The sequence below is a fragment of the Dermacentor andersoni genome, chromosome 4, assembly GCF_023375885.2.
Source record: "Dermacentor andersoni chromosome 4, qqDerAnde1_hic_scaffold, whole genome shotgun sequence".
NCBI lineage: Eukaryota > Metazoa > Arthropoda > Arachnida > Ixodida > Ixodidae > Dermacentor > Dermacentor andersoni.
Genome location: NC_092817.1, coordinates 140,459,701 through 140,472,799, shown reverse-complemented (window position 1 = coordinate 140,472,799; position 13,099 = coordinate 140,459,701).

Sequence of the window (13,099 nt, the reverse complement as noted above, 5' to 3'; positions counted from 1 at the left end):
TCTACTAAAAGGGAGCAAATTAAAACCATGATCGTCGTCATAACAGCTCGACACGCAGCTTTGGAAAAGAATGCGAGTGAGTTACAGGAATATTCGCGAAAGTATTGTTGGAAGAAAGTGTGAGTCCTCCATTTAAGGCGACGCCTTTGACGCAATTCTCCAGGCTGCTCGAGCTGAAATTGTTGGCATTAGATTCAGGAAAATGTTGACATCGCCCACCGAGTGCCATCCCGTTCAACTAGGAAGCGTGTTTCAAAGGTCCTCCTCAACGGCAAAAAAAAGAGAAGGCATAAGGAAGGCACGTAAGGTTTTCTCTCGGGCTAGTTACATAAACGTTCAATAGCATAAAAGCCGAATAATGAGAACGGTCATCTATTCGGACAGAGTTTTCCCAAACAGACATTTGTTTGAGAAAGCTTTATCCCTAAAGAAGGAAAATCAAGGACAGTTCTAATGAACAGACGATTGCCTGTGTAGGGAAGAAGAAAGAACACTTTCGGCGGGATCTTTCCCTTTTGCCTTGAGGCCAATCTGAGCGATTTTGCTAAAAGACGTTATAAGAGTTATTTGTTTATTTCAACAAGACTTTGGTTTGTTCCGGTAAACTATTATCGTTACTTCCGAATCCTCTCAACTCGGTAAGCTACTTTATTGCTTCAAGTGTAAAACTCACATGTTGCAGAGTAGTTCCTACAGTTATTATTGCTCCCAATTTTCATTTTACCTGCGTGCGTCACAGATGTGTGATTGACGGCGGATAACTATTACAACTTGAATTCGTTTCCTTCGTATAGCCCCGAATAGTGTCAATGCTTGCGGCGCAGCAATGAGGATCTGAAAATATCTATATTCGAAGATATAGAGTGCAAACGCAGATTGCACCTAAACTAAGCGTGTGTGGTTGGTGAGGAGTATACATTTGAGGCATGATTGTTGTTTAGATTCCCGTCAGTGAAGTACTTTATACAGATGCATCTACCAGTCACCCAGCTTGAATAATTGCAGATTTTGCTTCGCTTGAATATTGCATGATGCTTCAAATGAACATAAAACATGGTTTTGTAGCATTCCATAAATATCAGACCACTGGATTATAACTTTCCTGACAGCAAATACACTAGCATCTGTCCCGCTCACATTATTGAGTCGTTATTGCGACTCCTCACTGGATTCGCCACTTACCACTTTGGCAGTCTCATCGATATTGCAATAGCAAATCGACTTTATTGTGCTGAATCTTGTATCCCACGAAACATCACGAACAAATTTCCACTGATTATGTCTTTGCAAATGATTCTGTTTCGAAAACACTGCATACCAAACTTGTGCTTGAGGAAAGCAATTATTAATTGCTTGCTCACATTGGCCTCGCATCACATCGTTAAGCTACGTTGAAGTTTCTTCTAATAGGTTTCGGACTACTACGCTTTTAGACTAGTAAGGACTACAAAGAAAAATAATATGATAGACTACTAAGCTCTAAACATAAGGGCTTAATAGTCCAAAGCTGCCGAAAGACATGTCATCCAGGGCTGATATATGGTCGACTGATACAAGCACTCGCCTAAGGTTTAAGCGAAGCGAAACTGATATTCACGTTTCGAGGCCCCTACGCGTTTCTTGTGAAATATGCTAATGGTGTGAGAGGGGGCAATATTTATGCGTTAAGTGGTACAAATGGCGCGCCTATATCAATGTAAAATTACTTTGCGTATGGTTCTTCACGTGCTTTCCGTCGATTGAATATTACGTTCTAAGGGCAGTAATTAGGTAGCACCGGCTAACCACACTCCACTCGGCGTTGACACCATACGTATCTGTATAACTTTTTTCATATATCTTTATGGTGATTTCTCGCACGTGCGTTCAACGATTTTCTTCACCGCAGCAGCGCAAGTGGAAACTGCTTCTTGTAAGTAATCCACGCATGCCTCCCTACTCACGTTGCAATGCGCTTTTAGAAACATGGCCTATTCTTTGAATGTTTAAACATCGAAAGTAGTAGTTACATTTTTTGCAGGTATTGTGCTCCACAATTAGTGGTTGAGTACGTTAAGAAAAACCTGGCGTTCACGGTGAACTGTTCGGTATTGATCGCTACGGTCGCTTTGATCCCAGGATGTGACTCACTTTACTGTTGAGGTCTCCCACGAGGCCAGTCCAAGTGCCATTAGGAAAGAGCAATCCAGTGCCACCTCCTTCAGAACAGGCGATATCATACCTAAGAAAGGTGAAAACAAAAAAATGGCAGTAAATTTATGCCGAGAGCTATGTCTCAGGATGAAGTTCATATTTATTATGAAGCGAAATTACCATCACGCTTCCTACAGTTTTCGCAATCTTCCGATAGCAGGTGCTGTGCGCGAAATATTCATTATTTGAATGAATAAGCGCGCAAAACGACGGCAACAGAAGAAAAGAAGGACACTGGCAGACCTTCGGGCTTGCTTTATTGGGTTTTCATTATTTCCCGCTCTGATTCAAAGAATTCATCAATTTCAATTAGCCCGGCTTTCCAGCTTATCGTATATTGCTTACTTCTGATTGCATTAAATAAATGGCAATCGCGGGTTTTTGTAGCACGGCCTGACCGACCTCAACAAGCCTGGACTTTTGAATGGGGATAATTATCCTATGGCGGCAAGCGCGTGGCTACTGGGTCCGGCCAAATAATCCCACCGGTAAGCCTGCATCATGAAAGGGTCTTTACACCGTATGTTGCGCAAATCTCTGGAGATTGATGTTGTTGATGCAACGTTAAGCTTGATGTTCTATAAATGGGATGCACATGGCTACCAAGCGTCGCTCTTCAATGCTGTAAGACCTAAGTTGTAACTTCTATTAAAAGAACCACAAGAGTAGCTTGATTTGGGCGAGTTGGTCTATCTTGGCAGCTTTCATAAAAAAGCTGTAAAGACGAAGACAAAGGAACACAGATGACAGGACTGGCGCTACTTTCAACTGGCGTTTACTAAAAACGATTATCGAGTTTATGCTGTGCGCAACAGGTACATCATGCACTCATCATCATACGCACAAAAGATTGTATATGAATCAGATCATACACACGATTGTATGGTCAATCAGTTCATGTGACTAGATATCTCTAAAGAAACGTCTCTTCTTTTTCTTGCAAACCCAAAGACGGACAGCTGACACACTTGTCTCCTTCTTTCCTTATCAAATATACGTCAACTACTTCGCGTTCTGTTCTTGTGTTTTCTTTCCTCAAGAAAGTTGTGTCACCAAACATAGGTGGGCATGCACACTTTTGGCATTGCTCGGCCAAGCGACTGCCGTATCCTTTTCTAACGTCATTATTGCGCTGTCTACCCAGCCATTGAAGCACTGGCGAGTTTGTCCTACATAAACGCGTCCACAATCTAAGGGTATCTAAGAGTATCTAAGAAAGCACAAGAACAGAACGCGAAATAGCTGAAGTATATTTTATAAATAAAGCAGGCGACGAGTGCGTTTCAAATTCTTTCAGACCTTTGAAAAGTTTTGCCAGCTTACGTGGCCAAATTGTTGTAAATAAAGAGATTGCATTTGAAGCATGAAATCCTTTTAGCTAGAGTTCTCGGCGATCTTCAAGTGACCTTGAGCCGAAAGCTGGAGCTGCCCCCGGGCCCTTAAACCAGAACATCCTGGCAAGTTGCCAGTCAGAGCTACAAGTAGTCAAAACTTGAGGACTTAACAAACTGTCAAAACAGGACCGCACAACATGAGCGAGTTAAAGACCAAGGAAGTCACAAAAATATTGTTTCCGAGTTCTTGCTAATGCATGTTCGCACTATCACTCAAGCTGTAACTCCTTGCATGCAGAAGATTTATTTGCCATTTCCAGTAGGCGGGGGGGGGGGGGGGGAGGATTTTCAACTGACAGATGTAAGTCACCGTAGACTTTATTGTCTTGATTTGGCACTGAGGCAGAGTGGCCTGTGCTTTTCTGAACGCCAGTACAGCAAGTTTTGCATCAATTCGAGAGATGCCACCATGTGGCGTGGCGCCTCATTCAGGCACGTTCTTCTTCTAGCTGGCCAGCGCTCTCTGTCTCCCTGGATTTTTTAACTACCTGTCGTGGCACCTCCAGCCTATTTTCCTCTTCTTACTGGGCCGCGTCCATATGGGCCAGTGCAAAATATGGCGCGTTACCGTGTAGTACGCTGTTTCAAACATGCGCTACACCCAATACACGGTTTGTAAGATTGAGAACGGAGAGTCGACTGGCTTTGTTGAAAAGTAACAGTAGGTTTGCCGAGTGGCTGTGGGGACGTCCGAGTCGGCCTAGCTCTTCCTTGCTTCCTAGGAAGAGCTAGGGCCAATGATCCCCACGGAGAGGTGGGGAGAAGTGACGGACGGCCGCTAAGACGCCCCCCCCTCCCCCTCACCTAGAATGCCGGAGGTTTAGGTGTGAATAGCGGAAAGAATGAAAACATTAAGTTCAAGATAAGATGGGTTGTTTTCGCGCGGTCACACGACTTTGTCTTTTCTTTGCCATGAACGTGAATCTTGAAGGTTTTCTCTGAACGCGAAACTACATAAAATGGGCCTTCAGAGGAATGAGTTAATGGTGGCTTGATAGAATCACGCTGCAGAAAGACGTGCGTAGTTGTGTCCATTGTCGGGAAACTAAACACAAGCATCCCGCGCGCGATACGTGGGGGTGTAGGTCGAAGCTGGTCGAGCCAGGAATGTAGCCTAAGTGCCGAGCGGCCGTTGACGCAGTGCCTTGCTGCATGGGTAGCGAAAAAGTGGCATGGAACGCGGATTGCTGACCCATAGAGCATCTCGGGTGCGCTAACTTCCTACGTCATCCTTCATTTTTGTGCGCAGTCCCCGTTGTACTAGGGGTAGACTTTGCACCCAGTACTGTCAGTCGAGCGAGGCGGTCAATGACGCCTTCAGTTGTCGGTGGAAGCGCTCAACCATGCCATTGCTCTGCGGGTGGTAAGCCGCCGAGTTATAAAGGCGCGTGCCAAGCACTCTCGCCAAGGCATAAACAAGCGACCTTTGGAACTGTTAACTTCGTTCAGTAGTTATGGGCAAAGGACAACCGAACCGTGGCGCCCACGCAGCAACAAATGCTCCCGCCACTGTTTTAGCCGTGATGTGTTGTAGAGCCACCTTGAACACCGGTTGACATCTTGATACGGTATCTGACTCCTTGGCAGGGCGGAAGAGGCGCCACTAAATCTAAATGCACGCGATGGAAATGGCGCTCTGGTAGTCGAAACGGTACACGCGTTCAGCGTGTGCCGGGTCACTTTCACGCCTTGACAGGCTTGGCATCTTCTTGCCCAGCTGCCAAGATATTTCTTGAACCCTGGCTAGATGACGTGGTCTCTGATAAGCCTCTGTGCCGCTCTGAAGCCGGAATGGCTTAGCCGGTGCAGTGAATCAAATGCTGACTGCTCAAACGCGGGTTTTCGGAATATTTGTATCGTTGAGGCGAAATTATATTGTCACATGACCCCCGGCGGCTGAAGCACCGGGTCGGTGCTGGTTAGGAGGCGGGCGAGTGATACAACTTAAGACGCGTGACGTGGACCACAACGGAGCGAAGCTGAGCCACGGTTGGCTCAAGAGGGGCGATTTCGTACGTGACGTCAGTTACTTGACGCAAGACACAGTAAGGACCGGAGTAGCGTGAAAGTAACTTCTCCGAGAGGCCAATGAGCCGCGACGGTGACCAGAGGAGAACCAGGGCGCTCAGTGTGTAAGGAAAGTCACGATGGCGGGCGTCATATAAGCGCCGCTGATTGTCCTGCGACTCCAGAAGTCGACGTCGGACAATATGGCGTGCTTCTTGTGCTTTGAGGATGGCTCCACGGACGTACTCTGATGTGGAATTCAGACTAACAGGCAGAACTGTGTCGAAAGGTAACATATGGTCGCGGCCAAACAAGCGGAAGAATGGAGAAGCCTGCGGTATCATGGCGAGACGAATTATAGGCGAAAGTAACGAATGGCAGCGCAACGTCCCAGTCACGATGGTCATCGGAGACATACATGGACAGCATGTCAGTAATTGTGCGGTTAAGGCGGTCGGTTAGACCGTTCGTTTGTGGATGGTAAGCTGTAGCAAGTTTGTGTTTAGTCGCGCACGTGTGTAGAATGTCATTGAGAACTTTAGAAAGAAAGTAGCGGCCTCGGTCGGTGAGCAGCTGTCGAGGGGCGCCCTGGTGAAGGATGACGTTTTCTAGGAGGAAGTCGGCAACATCGGTTGCACAGCTTGTCGGAAGAGCCCGTATGATGGCATATCGGGTGGCGTAGTCTGTTGCTACAGCAATCCACTTGTTTCCCGAAGCAGACGTAGGAAAAGGGCCTAAAAGATCAACACCTACACGAAGAATGGTTCTGATGGAACGTCAAGTGGTTGAAGGTGACAAGCAGGGAGTGTGGTCGGCTTCTTGCGTCGTTGACAAAGCTCACACGCAGCGACAGAACGGCAGACGTCACGGTAGAGACCAAGCCAAAAGAAGCGCCGACGACCGCGGTTATAAGTCTGTGACACGCCAAGGTGACCTGCAGTCGGTTGATCATGAAGCTGTTCGTGAACAGTCTGACGCACATGCCCAGACATAACGAAGAGTAGGGCAAGGCCACCCGGGCACATCTTAGAGCGGTACAATATACCGTCTTGAAGTTCAAACATGCGAAGTTAAGGATCGGGCATCGTTGAAGTGAGCCGTTGAATAAGGTGTTGCAAGGAGGTGTCCCGACGTTGTTCGGCTCCAATGTCGCAAAAAGCAGCCAGAGAGAGAACGTTGACAGGTCTGCCGGCCACAGAAACATCAGGAGGGTCGACAGGATGGCGCGACAAGCAGTCCGCATCTTGATGTAACCGGCCGGTCTTGTATACAATTGAATAGTTGTATCCTTGGAGGCGCCGAGCCCAGGGGCCAAGGCGCCCTGAAGGATCTTTGAGAGAGGACAGCCAACACAGAGCGTGGTGATCAGTGATAACTGTGAATTGGCGGCTGTACAAATAGGGGCGAAATTTACTCACTGCCCAAACGAGAGCCTGACACTCGCGTTCGGTGATAGAATACTTGCTCTCCGCAGAGGAAAGAAGGTGGCTGGCGTAGGCAATAGCACGTTCTCGCCCTTGTTGTTTCTGTGCCAAGATAGCTCCTATACCGTGGCCACTGCCATCGGTACGGAGTTCTGTTGGAGCTGAGGCATCAAAGTGAGCGAGAATGGGCGGGGACGTAAGCAGCCCAATCAGCTCGGTGAAAGCACCAGCTTGCTCAGGGCCCCAAATGAATGCAGCGTCTTTCTTGAGGAGCTGATTGAGAGGGCGCGCAACGTTCGCAAAATTTCAGACAAACCGACGGAAGTAGGAGCAAAGGCCCAAGAAGCTGCGAACATCTTTGGCACATGTTGGCACGGGAAAGTCTTTGAGTGCCCGTATATTATGCTGACCAGGGCGCACACCAGAAGAATCGACGAGAAGCCCGAGCACAGAAATTTGACGACGACCGAAGTGGCACTTGGCCGAATTTAGTTATAGCCGCGACTGACGGAAAACAGGATCGTCGACAGGCGTTCGAGGTGTGTCACAAAAGTCGGAGAAAAAACGATCATGTCGTCCAGGTAACAAAGGCAGATGGACCACTTGAAACCGTGTAGGAAGGCGTCCATCATTCGTTCAAATGTGGCCGGGGCATTACATAAACCGAAAGGCATCACTTTGAACTGATACAGGCCATCGGGAGTAATAAAAGCTGTCTTGTCGCGGTCCATGTCATTGACCGCAATTTGCCTGTAGCCGGAGCGCAAGTCGATGGACGAAACATATTGTGCTCCATTAAGGCAATCCAGGGCATCGTCAATGCGTGGTAGCGGATAGACGTCTTTCTTTGTTGCCTTAATGAGGTGTTGATAATCGACGCAAGATCGCCAACTGTTGTTCTTCTTTTTAACTACTACTACAAGTAATGCCCATGGGCTGCAAAAAGGTTCGATGATGTGTCGAGAAAGCATCTTGTCAACTTCGTGTTGGATGATATGTTGCTCAGTAGGTGAGACGCGGTAGGCTTGCCAATGGATCGGGCTCGCATGACCGGTGTTTATTCGATGTTTTACGACAGATGTTTGTCCTAGAGGGCGCTCTCCAAGGTCGAATATGTCCCAGTATGGGGCAAGGAGGCAACGTAGTTCTGGAGCACGCTGGGGGGTAGGTCGGGAGCTATCATTTTTACTAGGACATTCAAGTCTGAAGAGACAGGGGGCAAAGCAAGAGTTGAACACGAGGAGCTGTCACAAGTTAAAGCCGAAATGTGATAGTCTCTGGCTGGCGTTGTTTGCGCCAGGAATATTCCGCGCGGGAGTACTTGCGTACAGAGTCCAAACTTCCCAAGCGGAAGGCAGGACGTGTTGTGCGAAATGGTAACGACGGTGTGAGGACAAGCGACGTTATGCGAGAGCAGGAGATCCGGATTAGGAGATGCGCTGTAGTCACCGTCTGGTACAGGTGGAACGGGTGAGACACCTATGTAGGTAACGGCACGGTGAGGGAGGCGAATATGCTTTGTGCAACATAGTCGTATCGGAGCACTATCGGGAGGGTCAATAGCAGCAGGTAGAGCGAGTTGCACAACACCAGCACAACAGTCTATCAAAGCGAAATGTGTAGACAGAAAGTCAAGGCTCAGGGTGAGGTCCTGAGGGCATTGCTATAGTACATAAAAAACAGAAGTATGATGTCCGGCGACAATCACGCGAGCCGGACACATGCCAATAACGGCTGGTGTTCCACCGTGGGCAACTTGGACCACAGCCGAAGGGGCAGGAGTGAGGACTTTCTTGAGACAATTCCGAAGCTGAGCATTCATCACAGATACGTGCGCGCCAGTGTCAATCGGAGCCGTAACAGGTACACCATCCATCCACGTGCGTTAATGAGGCTCCGATGTGTGGGCAAGGTCAAAAGAGGATTCTTGCGCCGGCTCGGTTCGGCAGCATCACCTCCAGGTGCTGCACCCGTTAGTTTTCCGGAAGGGTGCGCCGGAAGGAGCTAGGGGATGGTGATCGGCGAGATGGGGGTGATCGGGAGAAGCGGCGACGTGGCGAAGGAGAGCGGCTAGAGTGGGTAGGAAGAGAAGTATCGCCAGAATGTGCTGGCTGCGTTTGCGGGGCGAACCGAGGAGCAGCATGAGGGCCGTGGCATGGTTGGTAGGACCAGGAGGTGGAATTCAACGAAGACCGGCAGTGACGTGAAATATGGCCGATACGGCCACAAGTGAAGCATATAGGCCTGTCGTCTGGGGTACGCCATTCGGCCGGGTTGCGATAGCGCGTTGGGGCATTGAGGTTGCGGGTGCGTTTGACAGTGCTGGATGGAGTGTAGTCAGGCCGATTAACTGAGCAGACGTTGGTCAGGCCAACGCTGGCGAATTCTTGGCGCACGACGGACTGTATCAATGAGACGGTCGCCTGGCGATTGTCGGGGCCATGGGATGGGGTCCTGACAGGAGATGCGGTTTCTATTTCACATCGGATGACATGGAGGATGTCATCAGAGCGATTGGGTGTGGGCGGACTGTGGAGGTCTTCGCAGGTGGACGTTGCATTCGGGTTGGGAAGGCGGGGAAATGGCTGGGCAATACGGCGACTCTTGGCTTCTTCAAACCGCCGGCATTCGGTAATGATGGCTTGCACAGTGGAAGAATTCTTGAAGACAAGGAGATGGAACGCATCATCTGCTATGCCCTTTATGACATATGCTACCTCATCAGGTTCGGACATCTTCGGTTCCACTTTGCTGTACAGAGCTAGCACGTCCTGGATGTACGTGAGATAGGATTCAGTGCACGTCTGGACACGCGAAGCGAGGCCCTTTTGAGCGGCGCGCTGACGTCCAACAGGCTTGCCAAACAAATCTTTGAGTTTCTGTTTACAAATGTCCCAGCTAGTAAGTTCCTCCTTGTGGGTCAGAAACCAGACGCGTGCCGTGCCCAGGAGGTAAGATATCAAACTAGCGAGCATAATGGTCTGGTCCCATTGGTTGCTGGCGCTGACTCGCTCATATATTTGAAGGCAGTCTTCAACATCAGTGTCAGCGGTGCCAGAGATGTTCCTGGGTCGCGGGGTTGTGCTAGAATGACGGTGGGCGTGGGTGCCGTCGGGCCCGAGGCATCCTCGCCTAGAGCTGGCATTGTAGATGCAGCCAAGGAGCGCCCCTGCGTAAATTCGTCTTGATAATGATCCCGCAACCTCTACCAAAAATGTTACGGGGTTAAAAACAGCCAGACGTGTATTTACAGAATATTTACAATAATTATAGTGGCTGACAAGATGATAGACAGCGCGCGAAGACCAGGACATCTTCTTCTGGCGATGATTAAACCTTCTTCTTCGTCAGCGTGTCACAACATCTTGCTACAGGTTTTCCCACTGATCAAGGTGCTCGTGTGATATTTATTTCTGAATGCCGTCTAGGGGTTTTTAACCTGGGATTTAGTTTATGTCACGACTTCACTGTGAGTGGCGCATTGAAAGGTATCTGTTGTTGCTACATTCAAGTGGCACTGGAAGTCAGAGAGTGCTAGAATCAATAAGTTTTTACTTGGCGACTGTCTTTGAACTTATATACCAGACTACGTCGCCGCAGCCTGCGTTCTGATAGCCTTCTGAGAGCGGTTTCCTTGCCGACTTCTACGGTCGCTTAGGTTGGCTGGCAAAAGTCACGCAAGAAAGCCAACTCAAGCCAAATATCCCCTTCGCGGGATTAAAAGCAGACAATGTAATAAACATGATTAGCGCCTCACACACAGGTTATTTATACTATTAGGTCATTGGGAGGAAAGAGAAGTAAGAATGGGCTCGCTTATATCCTCGCTTTTGGAGTAACATGTACTTGTAGGACCACAAAACCCACGAAATTAACTATAAGCAGTTGGCATTCAAAATTTCAAAATAACAAATAAAAATGAGAACGAAATGTCAATTTGTCGTCCATGGCCCGGTTATTCTGTCTGGGAGAAGTGCAAAAGTTCCAGCTTTGGGCTTGTACTGTGACTTTTAAAGTCAATATGGCGCACCGGCTATACTAGTTGTAACTACCCACTGCATCTATCCCAGACCTGTGACGCACACAGTAAAATATATTTTCCGAAGCACTCACTTGAATCCGCCTTCGTTGGACAGCACTTCGATCATATTCGCCAAAGGGCCATGCATGGACTTCCGTGGGTCTTCATCACTGCAGTTCAGAATCAGCCAAGGGGGCCACTACAGGAAGAAAAGCGAGAGATAAAGTGAGGGCTACTCATACGCAAGTGCAGCAACACTAGAGACCACCTTGTCTATTGTGCTAAACTTTTTCGTGCATAAATGTTCCCTTTGTGACGAAGTCTTAGGTGTTGGTGGTGGTAGTAACTAGGTATACACTTTTCCTTAAGAAGACTCCAGTGCAACAACGTCGTCATTCGTCGTTAGAGAAGTATGTGAAAGCGAGGTTGCCATAGAGGTAACCAAGTCAGCTGCTAAGATATTCCAATGTTCTGCGTTCCGTAGCCTAGCCTTCAGGCCACCTCTTGACCACTTTTGTACTGTGCTTCACTGACTCCCATCAAGAACATCGGCCTGCAAACCATGCCTTCTTATTGACTATCGCTGTATGCGCCAATTTGGCTCTTGTTCTCCTTGGGTGCTTTCACGGTTTTGGTGATGGCTTCTTCCCTTGTCCTAGGTGATTCGGAAATTGAATCGCTACTTTATGCACCCAGGTATTCGACATTTTGGGGGCGATTGTCACATATTACGACGATCTTGTTTTCAAAGAGAAATTGGTAGACTGGTTGATTTTATTTCCAAATATTTGAGGGTTTGTCAGTAGATTTGTTTACCTTTCGAATCTTCTTGATGCAGTGTTAAGGTACTGACTATATCTGAGGCATTAAATACTAAGCCATATCACAAACTTTAGAATTGGAACGCTTTTACCCGCGACTTGTTCGTAGAGGGTTCTAGCTTGGCTCCAACTAACAATACAAAACTATCGCCAGTTTTCGCAACACTTCTTAACCTCAAGTTTGTTCATCCTCTCCACGCTTGAGGACACTACTCTGCTTTTGCACTATAGGACATTACTCTCGCAAAGTAATTGGACATTACTATGCTTTTAATTTTGCCCCTACGGCTGTCTTTCCTATAAGTATAGCATGGTTAGGGCGCTAAATGATTTTTGTAAAAACTTTGTCGCGACGTTTTTGTCGGTTTGTGGGAGTAATAGTCGATCGCGACTTGCCCTGGAGTCCTCATATTGCCTGCATGAAAAACACTCACCGTGATCACCCACGTCATAAGATTCCTGGCAATAAAATGAAAGGGTGCATCTGTACGAGCGATGCTTCAACTTTTTCCTTTATTTCTTGCTTGACTTCATTAGCTACAGCTTACATGTGCTGGGTAGGAGCCAAGAACAAATTTGTGCACCCTCCAGTCGATTGAAGTTCAAGCACTGAGGACGCGCCTTGGCCTCCCGAGATGTGCATCTTCAGCAGCGACTGTCGCCATCACGCGTGATCACAAATTCACATCATATATTCGCGTCGATTCCTTGGGAAAGCTCGCCACGCATTTGACCCGAATTCCGTCACGCCACCTCGCCTTATTTCCTGCTTCTTGGCCACATTCTGCGTTCAGCGATAAACATAGCGCCTGCAGCAAAACCACCATTTCCGTTGTGGTGCCTACATCCCCTCGAAGCCCTCCTAACCCTTCTTGGTATGCAAAAGAAAACACAATCGTCATTTTTAGCCCTACAACTAGCCATACTACTGCTCCTGCGTGAGAAAAACAGCCAATGCCTTCACATTTACACGGATGGTTCAGTTTCTTCTGCAAGCTCAGCAGGAGCAGTGTCACTCCCGCGAAGCCTGTCACCATAAATTGAAGAGATCACATTTTACATCACCGAAGGCTTCAGAACTCACCGCCCACCGTGCAGTTCTAAAATTCATAATCGAAGAACCGTCACAGACATGGTCAGTCTTCGATTCCAAGGCCGTTCTCCAGTGCATTATGTCGCGATTGGGTTATGGACTGAAAGAACAATTCGTTGCTGATATAAGACATCTTCATCTCTACG